Raw genomic sequence first — 18,484 nt, 5'->3', positions numbered from 1 at the left:
ACCTGATGAAGCCAAAAAAAAAAAAAAAAAAAGAAAGAAATAACATTTTCTAAAAGGGAAAAAGAACATTTCCATGTGTCTACTCCATAAACCAGGCATTTTACATACAGCTTTCTGTTTAATGTCTGTAGAATAAATCACATCTTCATTATACAGATGAGAACACTGAGACCCAGGGAGGTAATAGCCCAAGAGCCAGGAAGCGGCAAGAGTTATAACCCACACCTGGGTCTCCAGGTCCCATCCAATCCCACGCTTCCCCACCATCTGGCGCCCCATCAGCAACGAGATAAGTCGGCCGCACCCCCTTGAATGAGCCCATGTCTCCCAGCTTCAGTTTCTGCCTATAACATGAGGTGACTGAGTTAAGTGGATTTTGAGGTCTCTTTAGCCCTTGCATTTTATGCTTCTTGAATGATTTTACTCATATACTAGAGTGACAGCTTAACACAGTTTTTAATGAAATGCTACATTCCTTTTGGCATTAACTTCACATGGTCCCATGAGCAAAGCACAGCAAAGTAAAGACCGGTTATAGGTTCAGATGATAGAGGATTCCAGAAAGGCTAGGATTAGAATTGCATTCCCAGAGGCCTGTGCTGCCCTCCCGGAACAAGACCAAACTGTTGGTGAAATTGAAACATTGTCTGTAGTTTGAAAGTGAGTTTCTGAGGAGTACATTTAATTATGCATTTATAGCACGCTCTCTCTCCCTTTCCAAGTTTCACACGATATGTACCGTTTGGGCTACACACGTTAACTTTTCATCATGTTGGAATTCTAATTTCCTCCAAGTCTTGGAAACAAGATTCCAAAATGGCAAATGGAATTCCTTCCATCTTTACTTCAGTACTAAACTATGACTGAAATAAACGTGTCCGAGTCGAAAGACGGGCGGCGCCGGGGAGGCTGGGCGCCGGGCACGCACCTCTTGGGCTCTAGGGGGAGCCCCAGCTGGGTCGCCTGCCCGCGCCCCTCGGCTCCTAGTCTCTCTCCGGTCTGCCCACCCCCCCCCGACCCCGCCTCCTCCAGAACCCCGACTCCGCAGGACGGCCACGCGGGAAGGAGAGCAAGTGCTGCTTTCTCTTTCCCTTCCCTGTGCCCAGTCCTGACTCCGCGGGCGGCACTAGACCCCCGCCCTGGCCATGGCCACGCTCAGGGTCCTGCCCGAAGCCCAAGCCAAGGTGGCTGTGTTCTGTGAAGACCTATGTACTAAGACAGAGAACCCGCTATTTCCCCAAGAAGATTTCTGAGTGGATGCATTTTTGAAGGAGCCAGCTCTCAATGAAGCCAACCTGGGCAATCTGAAGGCCCCCTGGACATCCCAGGGCCTGATCCAGTCAAGGAGAAAGAAAAGGAGCAGTGGAAGAAACAGCAGGAGAAGAAGAAGGATGAAAAGAAAGAGGAAGATGAAGACAAAGGTCCTCTTTGTGGCCCAGTGAACTGCAATGACAAGGTGCCCCTGCAGCGCCTGAAGCCTGAGATCAAGGATGTCACTGAGAAGCTCAACCTGGTCACCACCTGGCTGCCGCAGGTTGAGGATACCTCGGGTTGAGGATGGGAACAGTTTTGGAGTGGCTGTCCAGGAGGAGGTGTTCGAGCCGATGACCACCCTTCACATTAAGCCGGAAGGCTTCCACACGCAAATCTCCAAATATTTCTCTGAGCGCTCTGATGCCATGACCAAAGCAGCTAAACAGCCCCACGTGGGTGATTATGGGTGACGGGTGCACCAGCTGGATGAGGTAGAGTGCTGGGATATCCGGCTTATGGTCATGGAGACCCGCAAGGCTTACACTGTGTTCTATGACATCATCCTGAAGAACTTCGAGAAGCTCAAGGAGCCCAGGGGAGAGGCAAAGGGAGTGACCTGTTGGCCTCCTCTCCTATTCTGTGATGGGTCCAGCAGAGACCTTTCTGACGTTTACAGGGGACTCCAGACTTTTCTCACCCTCTGTCTGTTGAGATTTCTCCCTCACCTTGCCTCCCAGGCAAAATAAATAAAGTCATACCATTGTGCACCAAAAAAAAAAAAAAAAAAAAAAGGAAGAAACGTGTCCAAGCACATAAGAACAAATATTTTCAGTACCTTGTAAGGGTCTGAGTTTGTAAGGTGACTGCAAATCAAAGCCGGTTAATAAACTCGGCACTTCAGACAACGAGCCAAAGGGAGCTGCGGCGGGTCTTTTATTGTTCAGGTTACACTTGGACTCAGGTTTGTCTGCTTGTAATTATTAACATCTAGAAAGAAGAGTACATTTTTTTTAACATCTTTATTGGAGTATAATTGCTTTACAATGGTGTGTTAGCTTCTGCTGTATAACAAAGTGAATCAGCTGTACATATACATATATCCCCATATCCCCTCCCTCTTGCGTCTCCCTCCCTCCCACCCTCCCTATCCCACCCCTCTAGGTGGTCACAAAGCACCGAGCTGATCTCCCTGTGCTATGCGGCTGCTTCTCACTAGCTATCTATTTTACATTTGGGAGTGGATATATGTCCATGCCACTCTCTCACTTCATCCCAGATTACCCTTCCCCCTCTCTGTGTCCTCAAGTCCATTCTCTATGTCTGCGTCTTTATTCCTGTCCTGCCCCTAAGAAGAGTACATTTGAATGCAAAAAATGTTAGCATTTCACATGTTTTTTATCCAATGGTCAAAGTGGGAAATTAAGTCGATAATTTTTTATGAATGTTTTTATTTCTGTGAAGGCGTACAACTTAACTAATGGCTGAGAATTGTGGAGACGAAGAGGTTATCTGGATAAAGACTAGGAAGAAGGGTATTTACACTTCCCTTGCGTTCAAGGTGGGCACGGTGTCCCTGGTGGCTGAAGTCTCTGATGGCAGCTGGTGACCAGAAGATTCGGCCTGAGGGCCAAGGAAGCCTCAGTGCCTGAGCTCAGAAGGGGGCAGGCAGTTCTGCTGTCAGGCAGCCATTGGGTTTTTACTGGTTCTGACATGGATTTGGAGTCATGTGACCACAGACGTGTTACTTACATGCTGAGTCTCTGCCTCTGTGAAGGCAGATAAGGGGCTCCGCTTCTCTGTGAGATGGTGGTGAGGATGGCAGGAGACTGTGCAGGTGGCAGCCCAGGCGACAGGCCAGCTCAGGGCCAGGTACAGGCTGGGTATCCATTGAACGTTGGCCTCCACGAAGAGGAAGAGGAGCGTGGATGGGGTTCCCTCTCCCGGGGAGTCGAGGAGGGGCTGGGGAGGGTCGCCTTACACGGAAGGCCACACTGCTCAGAGGGAGACCCGGGGTGGGCATCAGCCACCATGGCGCTTCTTCCCTCCTGGGATTGGCTGGCAACATGGCCTTTTCTCTCTTTTTTTCAAGCTCAGTCATTGGACGGCTCTTGCCAACTACCCATTCTCACCTCGGAAGTAAATCTCACTTGCGTTTTCTCTTGGGGGCTGTTCTTGGTTCTTGTGTTTGCAGGAACCCCAGATTCATAGACATGTATCTCCATCTGCCGCTGGTCCAAGGTGCCATCTCTTCGTTGGTCTGCACAGGGGTCATGTGTGGGCTGGCAAAGCTTGACAGCGAGAGTGGCCTGGCGCTGTGGTTTAGCGCAGGCCTTATGACCTGAGGAAGCTGAGAAGCTGGTTGCCCAGGAAGCCATGCAGGAGAACAGGGCAGGGGGTAGACCTCGGGGAGCAGTGTGCTCCGATGGCAAGCTAGGGCGCCCTGGTGAGTCTCACGGCCACTGTCACCAAATTGCAATGTCATCGCTTTTCTCCCAAATTTGGTCACAGTCTTCCCTGATTGGATGGTTAATTTTTGATAGACAGCAAGCAACTCTGAATAATCTTGTCATTTATAAATACGAAATAACACCATATAATACCAAAGATGCTCTTTTGGAGGAGGAAAAAGATAAATATAACTTTTAAGAATATTCTTTAATAGCCTCAGAGTGGAACAGAGTGCAAGGCCCACCATCCATAGAACAGTTTTGTCATCAGCTTAGAAAGTGGATGGAAAGAATTTTGGTAAAGATATACAATCTTACAATGTTAATGAGGCAGGTTTGCAAAATTCCACTTTTAAACAGATGTTGATTAATCTGTAGGCAGCCATAAAATAAGAATTTATGAGTTTAAAAAGTTAATTATTTTAGAGCATCCAAAGCTGTCACCCTTAACCTATTTCTTTCTGTGGACCAGCAAAAGCACACATGGCCAATTTGTTTTCCTGACCATTTGTACCATAATTTTACTTTCAGTGAAAGACTATGTCTGTATTAAAGGCTTACCCGGCAAAAATAAAGCTTTCCTGTATATGCTTTTTACGGATGGTTCCATTACTGATTTTCCTGGCTATTAATACTTCCCCATTGATTTAGGCCATGGGTGAGGGTGTTATTTAGAATCTGAAATATTACACAACAGTTTCAAAGGAAATATCATTATATGATCCATTATCCAGGGAGTGGGCCAGAGTTTTCATCTCACAACATCAAAGATATAATTTTTAATATTATGTATGCCTGGGATTCTGCTAAACTATAACATTCAGAGACTTGTTTCTGTTGCATCAACAAACGAGGACATGAAGCTGCAAGAGAAGGTGCTAGTTGCTTCACCTGAGATTCATTTTTTTAAAATAAAGGGACGGACGACGGTGTGTACAGTGCTGCTGGGTGGACAGGCACAGATGGAAGAGAGCGAGAGCTCCGTCCTGGAGGAGGGGAGCCATGGAGGGCGCGTTACGGCACCTGAGAATCTGTTACTTTTACAGAAAGACAGCTATGTTTCCTTATCCATCAGCCATGGTGTTTCCTCATTCCACTCTGGGCCAATGGGGGGTAGTTTTCAAAAAAATCAAGGCTTGGATACTTCCTGACTGTTTGTTCAAGCAGTTCCTATTTTGTCTCCAATGATTTGAAGCTCAGTGTTTATGGATGGATCTTTACCTTGTGAGAGGGAACTGGAATGCTGCTCAGAGCAGAGTCTGTGGTCTGGGGGGAGGGGGCAGGGCCAGACCGTTGTCTTTGGCTGGAATCCTGTTCCCTCCAGAAATCACAAACAGCACGTGGGAGAGACAGGGTGATGAGCAGCTGCAATATCTACTGGGAAAATCTTTACAAGCCTAGAGAACCTCAATATTCCAGATGTGAGCCCTCGCTGAGGGCACAGTAGAGTCACAGGATCATAAAGAGATTGTCTGATCTGTTGGTTTTCAAAATATTTCTCATCAACATGTGCTATGCTCAAACAAAATCTTAGGCAGGTCTCTAATACCACAAAGTAAATAGTAAGATAAAGGAGGAGCTGCTCTAATGAGGGCAGGGGTCAGGTGGGCAGCCCAGAGCGGTTCATTCTAGATGGTTCTAGGTGGTTCTAGATCAAAACAGCAACCCTCAAGAGCAAGGGAACTGATGAGCCTATGTGGCTGTTAGCAACTCAGCTCAATGGACGCAGAGGTGCTACCAGAACTTAGCTCCTTTGAAAAACACGTGGGGTGATGTTCTTTCCAGCACAGAGTGTACCAACAAGAAATGTGTATTTCAGGAAGAAGTGTATTGTTTAAGAAGCAGAGAGATTTACATTTCAGTTTAGAAAAATTTCCATTAAGTGGTCTAATGAATACACCAGGTGTTAAAGGTGTATTCACCTTTACTTATCTAGACAACTTATTCTCATGAGGGGAAACTTCATTCAGTGATGCTGGACAAACAGGTGGTTTGGTACATATGTACATAACAATACAAGTAATTTGGTCTTGTGTTTTACGTTAGTATGCACATCTTTCGGGGCCTGGGGACCCAAAACAACTACATGCATCATGAACCAATCTCCTCCCCTCCAGCACCGTCACCTGCCTCTTCTGGTGGTACCCTGGAATCTTCTCTTAATCAAGGTACTATTATCCACGTCAACACTCTTCCCACCATTTCTCTCCGGGTAACGCTGTCTGACTGTGTCGATCAAACAGAGCCTGTTGTAGGCTCTTCTCTTTCTCTTATAGGGTAAGTATGCAGGACGGGTTTAGTCATGGGGCTGTGGTTTATCAGAAGCAGGTGCCACGCCGTATGAAAACTATTGTATCCACGAAGACGAGAAGTTTCTGGGTCCCCTTCTCGCCTCTACCCTCTATCTCTGTTCCTGCCACAGCCCTTTGTGTGACAGAAAGGAACAGCAGTGGGAGATCTGTCTAGTGAGGGAGTAGTCGTATACAGAAATCTACACAGATGATGACATGGCACCTAGCACATTGCAGCAATGTACATTTCCTGGTTTGGATATTGCAGTGTGGTTATGTGATATCTAACCATAGAGGAAACTGGCCTGTGGGTATCAGAGGCCTCTCTACATAATTTTTGTAACCACTTGTTAACCTACAATTAAAGTACAGTAAGTCCCCTACATACAAACCTTCAAGTTGTGAGCTTTCAAAGATGCGAACTTGCGTTCACATGCCCCATCACGTAAGCTAGTTCACGTGTATGGCGTACGTTGTCACGTCCGTGCATCCTCTACAAGGGGTTGTGCTTTTGTGTACTTTACAGTACCGTAGAGAGTACAGTAGTACAATATCTTTATTTCTAGCTGAGGAGGTCCAGAAGCAAGCATAAAAGTAGCGGTGATGTAGCTGGTACTGTTACCAGCCCCTGGATGCCAGCTGTTGTACTGTACTACTGTACTTTTCAACGTACTGTTCTGTCAGATTAAAAATGGTTTCATTATTTTTAGTGTTTGTTTTTTATGTATTACTTGTGTGAAAAGTATTATAAGCCTATTACAGTACAGTACTATATAGCCGATTGTGTTAGTTAGGTACCTAGGCTAACTTTGCTGGACTTACGAATGTGCCCTTGGAACGGAACCCGTTCATATGTAGGGGACTTCCTGTACAAAGAAGGAGCCCCAGAATCTCTTTCCTAGTTGGTACTTGCCCTTTCTCCCCATCTTTCTGGGTATCCCACCTCCACGACCCCAGCCGGCTGGCAGCAGTCACCCAAGCTCTGGGGGAACGAGATGAGGGAAGAGCACGGAGCCTGGAAAAGCTGAGAGGTTCCCACTCCTTCTCCCCCTCTGCTGGGTCCCAGATCCATGCACATCAGCCCTAGGACCAGGATGCCTATAATTTTAAGGCATCTTTTGCTGTTTTGCATTCAGTAACAGCATCCACAGCTCTGTGTGACGGATCTCTTGAGATGGACATTTTTCTTTCTTAACCAAGATTACTTTAGAGAACAAACTCACAGTTTTTCGACTTGTATTAAAGTACGTGGCTTTCTAGGTACTTTTCAGTGTCTCACACAAATCCCTGCTGTGATAACAGAGCTAATCAGAGCTTGCTCTCTGGGCTCCTGTGGGGCTGAGGGTGGGAGTCTGGGACTCCGCCTCTGTCACTTTGATTGGAGGTGTAGGAAATCTAGGTACTTTTCCCCACTGGCACTAAAGTCCTGTGTAAAATGAGTAATATCACAGGATACCGGGAAAACCCAACAAGAAATTTTCAAGTATTTTCCCAAATATTCCTTTGAAAACCTTTTATGCATCATTGTCACATTTATTATAAGACATAACGCCTGTGGCATGAAATGTATACACGGAGCTTTTCCCTCTGAGATACACAAATCGTAAATCTGAACAATGGAGCAGGATTAAAGCATCTTCAATTGTGCAGTGAAGATGCTGCATTCTTTTTTTTTTTTTTGCGGTACGTGGGCCTCTCACCGTTGCGGCCTCTCCCGTTGCGGAGCACAGGCTCCGGATTCGCAGGCTCAGCGGCCATGGCTCACGGGCCCAGCCGCTCCGCGGCATGTGGGATCTTCCTGGACCGGGGCATGAACCCGTGTCCCCTGCATCGGCAGGCGGACTCTCAACCACTGCGCCACCAGGGAAGCCCAGATGCTGCATTCTTGACATGGTGGCACAGCCACCGTTAATTTCTTTTTTTAAAAAAATTATTTTATTAAAGTATAGTTGATATACAATGTTGTGTTAATTTCTACTGTACAGCAAATTGATGTTATACACATATATATATTGTATATATATATATGTGTATATATATATATATATATATATATATATATATATATATATACACATACCTTTTTTCATATTCTTTTCCATTATGTTTTATCACAGGGTATTGAATACAGTTCCCTGTGCTCCCTTGTTGTTTATCCATTCTATATGTAATAGTTTGCATCTACTAATCCCAAACTCCCAATCCATTCTTCCCCTACCCAGGTGGGGCAACCCCTTGGCCACCACAAATCTATTCTCTATGTCTATGAGTCTGTTTCTGTTTCATAGGTAAGTTCACTTGTGCCATATGGTGCCACTGCTAATTTCTAACTGTGTCATCATTGTAATGATCGTCAGATCTGCTCTTAAAAAGGTTGTTTTTAAAATTTTTTGGGGAAAACAGTATTTAATAATTCGCAAACACTGACTGCAAATGGAGCATATGTAAAATGTTCTCAGGGCTTTGTGTGAATTATTATTAAAGAAGTGAAAGCAAAGGGAAATAGCTAATCCTGGTCTTTGAAGTCCATTTGGAACTTAATTGACCATTAGGCCACCAACTATCTTGGCAGACCACCATTCAATAAAGAGAGGCTCAGCCTTACATTAGAGATGAGAGCAGAACAATTCATCAACAGCTACACACCATTTACACTGCTCTCCATGGAGATTTCTTGGGGAAAGGGCAGAGCACACAGTTTTCAGTAATTTATGAGCTTCTTAGTAGTGTTATAACAATGGAGTTCTGACAATAATGAAACTGTTTGTTGACAAGTATGTGTGAGATTTGTTTGACTTGGGCCCTGATTGTACCTCGTCTCCTGCCTTAGAAGCTCAGGCTGCAATGAATGAAGTCACGGGGGGAAAGTTTTTGAAAAAAATAAGTAATGCTGATAAACATAAACATCTCCAGTGTTTAACCAGACTAAAACAATAATACCGCCTTATATCCAAACAAAATCAATTTGTAAAATTGCATTGCTATTCTGACAAATCTCATTTGATCCATAGGGACCCAACTGTCAAAATATCAATTTAACAATTAGTTTTCAGGCTTGAAAAAATATTACTCTCACATTAGCCCTATGATACGCTTATAACCAAGAAATATGATCAAAACCATTTTTTCAAGTTTTGATCTGAAAACGGACATAACCCTGGTCCCACTGGTGGGCTCTCCGTGGTACGGACACTGGATAGATTCCCACCAGCTTCTCTGTTTCGAGAGGTTGAACAAGATACCAGAAAAGAGGGATTCTGACTTTTCTTTTGATGAGCTCCATGGCCTTGAGTATAGCATTCAGCCTGTCTGGACTGCAGGTCCCAGTCCATGATTCTAGACTGTCATGTAGAATTGTGATTTTCAAGCTTTGTGCACATGAGGACCATTTGTGTAACATTAACAACTATACAGACCACCATACAAATAGTAGGTTTACCTTCATTCTCCACCGATGAAAAGAAAAAAAAATATGTATATATATTTATTTAATTTACTCAGTCTATAAAATCATAAGAGCTATTACCCTTAGCTAGTAAGCACTGTGTTAATTGTGTACTTGACATTATAAGTGAACATTATTAGTATACTGATTCTACAAGTGAGGCACTGAAGCCTTGAGAAATTAATTACCTTGCTCAAGGTCACGGGGCTGGAAAGATGTGGACTACTGAACCCTCTCAAATTACCCCAGACCCTAAACGCCCATGTTCCAGACCTCGTGCTGGGTACTGCGGGGTGGTGGTGGGGGGAAAAGGCGGTAGGTTTCGTCGTTCTATTATGATGCTTGAGTCTAAGGAAATTCTTCCTCACCAGTCCCCAGAGCATCAGTTGAGAAGACCACACCTGTTTGTTTATTTCACAAGCGTTGATTTACTCTGTTAGAAGCAATGATGGATCTGGATCTACACACAAAGCAGTGAATAAATAATTAGCTGTGTTGGCGACCCCGTCATTGGCTAATAATGGGCTCGTACTTGATTCCCTAGGACTGTAGGATATCCCAGGTAAGAAATGTAGGAGGCAATGTATTTGTTTTTGGAGACGCTGACTTCAGATGAATAAATAAAATAATGACTTGAAATGTCTTTTCATGGATGCTACTGTATTATTTATCAAATGGTGTAAATGCCTACCTTTAAGGAGGTTTCCAAGGCAAACAACGTGTGAGTCTTGTTAAGTGCCCTAATATTTAACAAGAAATTCCCTGCCTAGATTTTCAGGTATGGCCCTATTGTCTGTGAGGATACTCACTGTTACATAATTCAGCACCTCTGAAATAATTTTGAATGTCTCTGCTAGAAGAACCTTATTTTCCACTGTTAACATTGGGCAGATATAAGACCCTAATTTCGAACTTATACCAAAGGGACACCAACTGACCTCTGATAATGTGTGTGTCATAGATCCAGCTCTGTTCCCTCCATCCAAATCAAACCTCTTAAGCAGCTTTGTACTTCATTAATCCCACATGTGATTCAGGAAGACTGTTTTAACTATAGGACTCACTTGGGGCTCAGGGTGAGGGCATCCCCACAACTTCACACACAAGTGAATCAAGTACACATGTTTGATTTCGTTGTTATGTTAGGTTGGCATTTTTTCTAATCAAGCAGCATCTTTCTAAGGCTGTACTCCATAGGGTGTTCTAGACTGAAATGTGCATTCACACACATTATCATCACGGTGAATAATGCTAAATCGTTCCAAATTAGAATATCTTAATGTATTTATATAAATCTCATTATGAAAGTTATTTGCATATGGAATGTTATTTAAAAGAAATTGTCATTCCTAATTATTTTTTAACCACATCCTTTATTTATTAACTTGAATCTTTACTTCAAATAGTCCGCAAGAGACAACATTCCCAACAGGAATCCACTGATGATGGAGCTATTTTCATGTGAAACTGTTTTGCAGATGCCAATTGTTCTCCTTTTTCCAAATTCTATTCGCTATTTGAAGTTTGACCAACAAGTATTTATATTATATTTGTATTATTAAATGAGCTGCAGAAATTTTCTTAACAATGTTTTGAATAAATAGGAATATTGTCCCAATGATACTTAGACCGAAAAATAAATAAATGCTTCAAGAAAGTATTTTGAGATGCAGGAATATTTGATGCATTTTCAGTAAGTAGCAACAACAGGACATGCTGTGTTGACTTCACTAACTGAAGTGACAACTACACCAATAAACCCTCCACCTTATGTGTTGTTTCTAGTCACAAAAAAGCATACTTAAAAAATTTTTTTTTGACTTATAGTTGCTGTACTATATATTATATAAGGTACAGGTATATAATATAGTGATTCACAATTTTTAAATGTTCTACTCCACTTACAGTTATTATAAAATATTGACTACAGTCCGTGAGTTGTACAATATGTCCTTGTAGCTTATTTATACATAATAGTTTGTACCTCTTACTTGCCTACCTGTTTGCCCCTCCCCTTTCCCTACAAAAAGAGTACTTTGGAAACTTTTCAATAGCCCCACAGTTTTCGTACAAATCTTCTTAACAAAATCTATCAACTCTTTTGCTTTTGACCAAAATAATATATTCCAGCTTGGCCTCTCAACATTTGTTTTATATTAATTTTTTTTTACTGGCATATTTAGTTGCTATGCCTAATTTGTGGCTCATTACATCATTTTGAACAAAAATCGAAACCAGTCATTTTTTTTTCCAAGGGGGTGTATGCTCCAAAATACTTGACAGACTCTAAAAAAAATGTTTGGGAGGAATCATCGTGCACGCTGATAAATTACACAGTTAAGGAAGACTCACCAGGTTCCAGACAATTAGGACATCAGTGAGCACCCCAGATGTGGACTTTATACTCTAATAGTGGGAAATGCAGTACAATCCGTAGAAATAATAAATAAACATAGTCTTTGCATGTTACAAATGGATCTTTGTTATGAAAAATAAAGTAGAAGAGGGTAGAGATACTTAAGGCGACACGTGGGCAAAGCCTTGAAGGAGACGGGGGATGGGAGGACATCCAGAGCTAGCTCAAGGCACCACGTGCTGGAGGTCCTCGCCTTCTCTTGGCAAGAACTTGACTTTTTCCTCCCAGAATGAAACAGGGAGCCAAGTATCAACTGAGAGAAAGCCCTCTGTGCAGAGGGAGCAGAAAGGCACAGCCTTTACATGGTGGGATAAATGGTGTTCCCCAAAGAGGTGTCAAAGCCCTAACCCCCAGTACCTATGGATGGGACCTTAGTTGGAAATAGAATCTTTGCAGATATGATCAGGTGAAGACGAAGTCATCAGGGTGTGATCAGTGACCTCGCGAGAAGAGACACACCTGCAGGGAGAAGGCTGTGGGAAGCAGAGGCAGAGATTGGACCACTGCATCTTCAACCCAGGATCAAAGGCCACCCCCAGCAGCTGGAAGAGGCAAGGAAGGTCCTCCCCTTGAGCCTTCGGAGGGGGCTTGGCCCTGCCAACACCTTGATTTCAGACTTCCAGCCTTCGAAGTGTGAGAGAGAATACATTTCTGTTGTTTTAAGTCCCCCAGTGCATAGTATGTTGTCACAACAGCTCTGGGAAACTCACACATCAGCTGAGAGTGAGGATGGGGCAGGAGGGGGCGGAGTCTCTAGAAGGAGGGCCAGGGGCAGGGAGAGCGGAAGGGGTGCTGGATCTGGAGATGCAGGAGGCTGCTCAGCGTCCTGGGTTCATTCGATGCTTGTGTTTGTGAGTTTCCCGGAAGACCCGTCAGTGAGTTCCGTTTTCTCTCACAGCCCGATGGTAGAGAATTGCATGAGGTACAGGTGGGCTCATTACAGCGGGCGAGAGGCATGGCAGCACAGGGTATTTGCCAGGGAGTGACATAAATAAGTTGACCTTGGAATTGAAGTTGGGTATCTATCGAGGAAAGCGAGGGCTTGAGGGCCAGCTGGGAAATCACGCAGAAGTGGGGAAAGCACTGAATTCTGGCTCCCACTAAAGTTGGTTTTCATTTTTCAATTGCTGGAGTACTTAATTCATATATAATTCCTGTCCAGTGAATTGACAAACTGCAATAATACAGCCCTAAGGTTGTATTGCTTACAAAATCAGAGCTCTGGGTTTACACATGGTTGAGGAACGTAATTTTTTAGAGCAGAAAGGAGCCTCAGCAAGCGTCTAACCAGATACCCGCATGTTTTTAGATGGGAAATGCTTAGGGTACGTGCGCTGCCCATGATTACATAGCTGTTAACTCACAGAAGCAGGAGCAGAACCGAGGTGGTCCGCCGGTCTACCACTGCTACCGCAACTAACATTCCTTGACGCAAATGTCCGTCAACTCTGGCATGCTGGAAACGACTTTGAAATACGTGTTTTTAACGTGTCTGTTAATGTGTCTAGTAACGGTTATTTAGAACAGTTTGCTTTACGGAACACATTTTAAGAATCAAACAATATTAGAATAAAAAGTAACTGCATTATTACATCTGTTCTCTTTTAACTTAGTTGCTTTGCCCACTAAATTACACCATTTAAAAAAAGAAACCCTACAATTATTTTTGTGTCTTTTAGCAACCTAAGCAAATGCAGTCACCTGGCGATTACTCGGAGGGGCGACGGGTGTCAGGAAAAGGAACTGTAGCCTGTGTAGCAATTTGCATTAAAATGTATGCTAGATGCTGGGTGAGAACTTACAGACGACGCATTCCCTCGTATTCCCTTGGCTGCCATACATTGAGAGAAAATATTAGTCATATGTGGGAACATCTGCACTACTGGCCACTCGAATGCACGCTTTTGTGTTTCAGTAAAGCTCCTTGGATGGAGTGGGGTGTAATTTCCAGCATGACTGACTGTGTCTGTTATTGGCCTTCAGTCCACTGCTTTCTCAGCAATTTATGTGTTTTGAAAATGTTCATGCAACCTCAGTACTTTCTTTTCCTTCCACTCAGCATCTCAAAGCTACAGACACCAAGGAACAAAGACTCAGAGAGGAGGTGGAACCTCATTTCTGCTCCACTGAGGATGCCAGCCAAGTGGATGCTGAAACATAGAAGTCCTTCCATCACTTCTGAAGGAGAGTCAAGAGCCCTTTGTGGTCTGTTCTCCCACAATTGCTCCTGGGCTACCTCTGCTGTTCCCGAACTCTCCGGTTCCTTAGTCTATCGGCCCCAACACTTCTCTTACCACTAAGAACGTACCCTCGCCCATCTCACATGACTCCAGCTAGAGGGTTAACGCTGAGACCCCCGTCTCCAACCACAAGATGGGCACCTGGCTGAGCCTGGCGACCCTGGTGTCCCATTTGCCCTTCGCAGTGATGGGTTCGAGGCGTAGAGGGAACCCCCAGGTAGGACAAGTCTGAGTCCTTCTGTGACAACTGATACTAGATGCTGGGAGAGAGGGGTTCTTTCTGCCTTCAGAGCACTAGCTGTAAAGAAATGGCCATCTTTCCAACCATGGGGAGAGAGTCTGCTTGCTGGTGGGGACAACGGGGTCAACAAGGAAAATTAATTATTAGAAATAAGTCGAGAAGGGAGAGGGGAGGGAGAGACAGAGAGAGAGAGAGGTCAGGTTATATTATACCATCTAAGCTTTAAGCTCCAGGTCCACATGTGCATTCCGTCCAGATTGCGTGCTGTAGGTCAGTAAGCCTTTTCTAATTAAGTCAGTGCAACCAGTGGGCACCAGGAACTTCAAACACCTTCTACATCTTTTCCTCTTTCTGCCTCCTAAAGATACTCAAACCGGTCCCATGACTTTTCTGTCACCCTCAGTCATCGGCACCCTCATTTTCTCAGACATTACAAATGCCACTCCCATACAAATGAAAACCATACCTTTCTTCCTGGTCAAAGAGCTCTTCTTTCCAGCTCAGGGATTCCCTGAAATGTGGGGACCAGCCATGAGAGAGGAAAGCTGGCATTTGCCCTTCAATTCTTGGTGTCAGGACTTTCCCCTTGGGACGATGACTTCTGCAGAAGGGAAGGGAGAGCGTCCTGCTTGAACAGTGTCATGGTCTGAGTGTTTAATCCTCGTTTGCAAATGCCTAGACGTTGGGCGTTTCTATATTCTGGAGGCAGGAGCCCCATCCTGACCGTGCCTTTTCCCCGCCGCCTTCTTGGGAGAAGTCTTTGAACTGGGCTCCATCCAGCTCGGTGACATTTCCTGGTACCCAGCTGGTCCCTGGGAAAACCTGGCACCTTTGCCCCTCCCCCTTCCCCAATTCGGGAAGAGCTTGTTTCTCCCTCTGCTGCCTGTCTTTTTGTTTTGTCACTGGGGGCTACTTCAGCCTTCCTGTTTCTCCAAGTAAGATTAGGTCAACAGTCTCTTCCTTCAAATATGCCCACCAATTCCAGGGGTGCCTGCCAGCCCCCTGGGGGCTCCTGGAGGTGCACTTCTTGATCACTTCTTGATCCAGTGCAGGTCTTGTGAGGTTCTAGAGGGTATCTCCTCTTCTTGAAAGTACATCCTTGTTGCTCAAAGATTCTCCTGGACTTCCCTCAGCTGACTCGGGAGCACAAAGGCCATAAAATCCAAACTAGACCAGCAAGTCCCGTCCAGGAGAGCAAGCTCAGCCATCAGCCTCCTTGACTCTCTCCTCTTCTTTCACCTTGGCTGGTGGTGGGTGATGGGCAAAGGATCTCAGAAGGACCTTCTGCAGATGCTGTGGCTTTTCCCATTAATAATGAGGACAATCCTGTCCCACTGTCCTGAACCTCTGAGGCACGAGGAAAGCTTAATGTAGTATCCCATGACAGCGATTTCAACTTAGGTTGACTTTATTGCAAGCAAAGGAGTCCTGACCTGCACACCTCCTATTTCTCATTCATTCCTGAGGCCTTGGGGTCTCCTGTTTATAGAAACTCGCTTCTCCCCTGGAAGGCCCCTATAAATGTCAGGTTTATTACTGCTGTTTCAATTCCCTGTCGTCCAGTTGGCATCCCCTAGGAAATCCCCTCTGCTTATATAGAGGTCCCAAATATTCTCTTTCCCACTCCTTGGCAACAAGTGCTGGATGAAGGCATAAATAGACAAGTCAGCACAGAGATCGATGCGCTGCCATCATTCTGATGTGTCAGGTCAGTAACTTTCCACGTGAACGTTCATGACCAATGTTCGCTACTGCCAATAGTCAGACCGTTTTCCACCCCTACACCCAACAGTGTGCATCTGTCTCTGTAGAGACATGTCCAACCTAGAGAGGTAAACCCTACCAAATGCTATAAAAGACAATGAAGACTCTCAAAGAAAGGGCAGTGAGTTGCCATCAGCTTGCAAACAATGAGAAGGCAACAGGCGCACCCCCTGGGCAAGCCCGTGGAACACAGGTACCACAATGCACGAAACGAAGGCGGGGCTTAGTCAACTGCTAAAAGACAGTGAATTTGTTACAGCAACCAGGTCAACATGCTGAACGATGCCAGCCTCCCCAGAAGCCCTGGCTGTGTCCTCATCCCCATCACGGGCTCTCACACCTTCCAAAATCACCACTCTCCTGGTTTTGACACTAATTGCTCCTTTACATTTCCTTATTGCTGTACTTAAACTTGATTAAGTTTTAAGTCCACACATCAACTCCCACCAACCAATTCTTTTCTTACTGTTCATCTGTTGAAGAATGTGGGCCATTTGTCCTGTTGTGTTTCCCAAGGACTAGATCTTGCTGATTGCCATATATCGTGAACAAACCACACAGCAATAATTACATAAAGCTTTACTGATCCAAAAGTATTATATTTGCCACCAAAAATGATTCTTTGTATATTTTTGCTCTAAAAATCATAATGATGCCACAATTCAGATTTACTGCCTACTTTTACAAATAAATATTAAATTCTTTTGGGAGATCATGATACACAAGAGGGAGGGGATATGGGGATATATGTATACGTATAGCTGATTCACTTTGTTATACAGCAGAAACTAACACAACATTGTAAAGCAGTTATACTCCAATAAAGATGTTAAAAAATGCATTTATTTCAGGAATAGCTTTTGCAAAGACATCACTGATAACATTAAAAATCAGAATATGCATTTTCCATACTTACCTGTAAAGTACAGAAGTGCATTGTTGAGATGTGAAGGCATTTCGGGACAAAGGACACTTCCATGTTTCCTTAGCTTAGAGCTTGCCTCTTTGCTTAGAAGACTCTTTCATCCTTTTGACAAAAGAAAGGTCCCCTACTCCCTAGGGCCAGTTATCCTGTACCCGCTGTGTGTGGCTGGATTCAGAGGTTCGTTCAGATCTGGGTTCAGTTCCTTTGGCAAGACCACACTGGGATGTATCCTCAGAAGGTATTTTATGTCTGTTTCTTTGTCCTTTTCGATGTCTTGATCCATAGATTCGCTGGAGATTGGTAAATACTTGCATCCAAATTTTATCATTTTGTTTTCATTTATTAGCTGGAATAAGTTTATAAGAAGAGCTTTCCCCTCATCTAATCTTTAGTTAAATGTCTATAGTTGATGGAGGATAAGCATAAAAAGTGCTTGATCCTTTCCTTTTATTTTACTGGGGTTTCAAAATAATGGGCTCATTATTCATGCCTGTCAAGAAGTGACCAATTTGGTTTTGTAAAATATCATTATAGCCACAAGGATTTAAGCCAATGTGATATATGTCAATCTTTGCCATTTCTGCCCTTATTAAAACTCAAATTGCACCCTTTTGACCAGGGGGAAATTTGTCAAGCTGGCTCCCTAGTTCTTTTGAAATAAGCCTAGTAGTCTTTTATTGCTTAGTAATTATCTGGAACTGCAACGTGTTTTAGGCTAATTGTAGGAGTTTCTTAGGGCTCCATAGCAAAGTACCATAAACTGATTGTTTAAAGCAACAGAAAGGTATTCTTCCAGTTCTGGAGACCAGAAGTCTGAAATTGAGGTATTAGTAGGGACATGCTCTTAATGAAAGCACTAGGGGAAATCTGTTCCACACCTTCCTCTTGGTTTCTGTTGCTGGCGATCCTTGCTCTTCTGGCATGTGGCAGACCTGACACTCCAATCTCTGCCTCTGTCATCAGGTGGTTTCTCCCTGTGTGTTTTCACACCATCCTCCCTCTGCATGTGTCTGTCTCTGTGTCTCTTCTCTTCTATAAGGACACAAGGCCTATTGGATTAGCCCACCTAGCCCACCATCACCTAGGCTGTGTTATAAGTGGGAGATACACATGTCCAATTGCTCTCACCCTCCATTGTCTGAGGGTTGCCGCGTGGTATGCTAATGTCCTGGGACTTTCACGTAGCGTAAGCCTGAGTGATGAGAAGACATTTCCTTGTGTCTTTAGTATCACAAAAGCCCAAGGAAATGAGCTGAGGTGCCGTCAGCATGAGGCAAGCTGCAGCCTCACTGAACTGCCAGCCATCACCGTGGCCAGAATCAGAGAGGAGCCTGGAAGGCTGGGAGGCTTAGCACAGATGCATCCGAAACAGGGGCCTGGCCTGGGCTCAGCATCAGTCTAGAAGTAGGTGGTGCAGAATTGGTAAGGCAGCTCTGCCATCGTCAACACATGTCTTTTACC

At 44.3% G+C, this 18,484-nt stretch overlaps 1 pseudogene across 1 annotated transcript; it reads left to right on the top strand.

Annotated features, from left to right (window-relative positions):
* Positions 1–855: 855 nt before the first annotated feature.
* Positions 856–18,425, top strand: LOC309792649 (proteasome activator complex subunit 1-like; annotated as a pseudogene). Its single transcript has 3 exons — positions 856–1,872; positions 5,870–5,978; positions 18,251–18,425. The product of its transcript is annotated as a proteasome activator complex subunit 1-like (transcript).
* Positions 18,426–18,484: the final 59 nt, after the last annotated feature.

Source organism: Mesoplodon mirus (assembly GCF_964341445.2).
Source record: "Mesoplodon mirus genome assembly, chromosome: 17".
Classification (NCBI taxonomy): domain Eukaryota; kingdom Metazoa; phylum Chordata; class Mammalia; order Artiodactyla; family Ziphiidae; genus Mesoplodon; species Mesoplodon mirus.
The sequence above is the reverse complement of the archived record's forward strand: the minus strand, read 5'-3'. Positions and strand labels throughout refer to the sequence as shown.